The sequence below is a fragment of the Nelumbo lutea genome, chromosome 1 (genome assembly GCF_056320005.1).
Source record: "Nelumbo lutea isolate HS-2025 chromosome 1, American lotus-T2T, whole genome shotgun sequence".
NCBI lineage: Eukaryota > Viridiplantae > Streptophyta > Magnoliopsida > Proteales > Nelumbonaceae > Nelumbo > Nelumbo lutea.
The window spans coordinates 91,548,210-91,549,910 of NC_142684.1; the positions used below are offsets into that span (position 1 = coordinate 91,548,210).

At 32.0% G+C, this 1,701-nt stretch overlaps 1 long non-coding RNA gene across 1 annotated transcript; it reads left to right on the forward strand.

Annotated features, from left to right (window-relative positions):
- Positions 1-289: 289 nt before the first annotated feature.
- On the forward strand, positions 290-1,494 carry LOC148876111 (uncharacterized). Its single transcript, XR_016105353.1, has 2 exons — positions 290-410; positions 1,212-1,494. It is a non-coding gene; the product is annotated as an uncharacterized LOC148876111 (long non-coding RNA).
- Positions 1,495-1,701: the final 207 nt, after the last annotated feature.

The following is a 1,701-nucleotide window of genomic DNA, read 5'->3' on the forward strand; positions in this document are numbered from 1 at the left end:
ATCAACTGCATATTTCTCTATTAAGGGCACATCATGGATGTCCAGGGGGAAGAAAGCTCCAATTGGTGTTACTTGTATTCAGTATTTGCAGTTTGATACCTGTTTGGTACTTCGGTTTTGATTAGATGTGTACATGTTAGCTTTGCATTTAATCTATTTCCCAAAAATAATCTCAATATGAACAGCATAGTTCTCTATTCTATGTGCATCAGTCTTCCATATTATTTGATTAGTTAAGCAATGAAATGAGAAGTTTTAGTTGGCTCTCTTAATTATATGGATCATTTCTTTTGTTTGTTGCCTTATTTCTGTCATACCCTAATTTGCACTTTCTTTTCTCTTCTGATTTCAGTAGGTGAAACTAGTCAACCTTGGAGGAAAAAGGTTGAAGCTTGCAATATGGGACACAGGTAAATGCTTTCTGCTCATGGTTTATTGCTGTCTGTTTCCTTATATACTTTGTTTTTTCATTTACAGAATTCTTTATGGTCATCCTTAACTTATAGAGCATGTGATTTTTTCACCACTGAAAAGAAAAGGTTTTCCAGCTTTGTGTTTTGAAGTTTATAAACCTTGATACAAAGCACCATATTGCTTTCTACATGATGTAATTAGATGTAGGGTGTACCTCCTCATACATCTTGTGAGTTGGAACAATAACTTGTGGTTAAGTACATGGAAGAAAAAGAGTTAGTAGATCATTAATATATCACTACCTTTCTCTTTCTGTAGTCTTTGAGTAAGTTTTTAAAATAACATTGTTAAAGTATAGAAAATATGAGAGAAAATATCACATAGCTTTTTTTATTTCTTTTGAAGGGCTACACAAAAAAAAAAAAGAAATCATAGATATATTAACAGATTAGATGACTCTGCAAGCTCTGAAAGTATGAGAAATACAGATGAGAATACAACTTTTAGGGGTCCACCTCAAATTGGCTTAGTAAATGGTAAAACCCAATTGTTGGTCATGTCCTGTCAGAAAATATTCCTCAAAATCGTTTTTAGACTATTTGCTAAATAAATAAAGTTTCTTGATCAAACATGATAATCTGAACTACTTGTTAGATGATATTGCTTTATTATTTTTCTTTTCATGTGACCAAAATGAAAAAATTGCATGTCCCCATTTTCAATTAGGCCTTCCTCTGAAGGCAGAAAAGGCTATTTATCACTGTATAACGAAGTTTATCTTTTATTTCTTCATGCAGCTGGGCAGGAGAGATTCAGAACATTAACAAGCTCATACTATAGAGGAGAATGAGGGATCATTATGGATATTTTATTTCCTTCTCTTGCATTATTTCCTCTATATATGAAAAGTCCATTTACTTATTAAATATTATTTCTATTTTCTTTGTCTTGCTTTTCCTATATATTTGTTTTATGTCATACACCACTTTGTGGCCATCCATGTATCCATGTTTTGGTTCAAGGATATACACTAATTCTAAGGACAGAATATGTGAAATAATAGTAGTTCTCTTTAGCACTCTTTCTTTTTGCTGCATTATGATCTTGAATACATTTTAATTAGAGTTTAAATTCCCTACCACTACTCAGGTCTTTCCAAGTTGTGTACAATGCATCATATCATGTATCTAGTATCTACTGAATCCAGGATAGTTCAAAGTATTGATGCATCTATTTGGATGTTCACTTGACCCAACTATATGAATGAAATCTTAAAACATGAGTTCT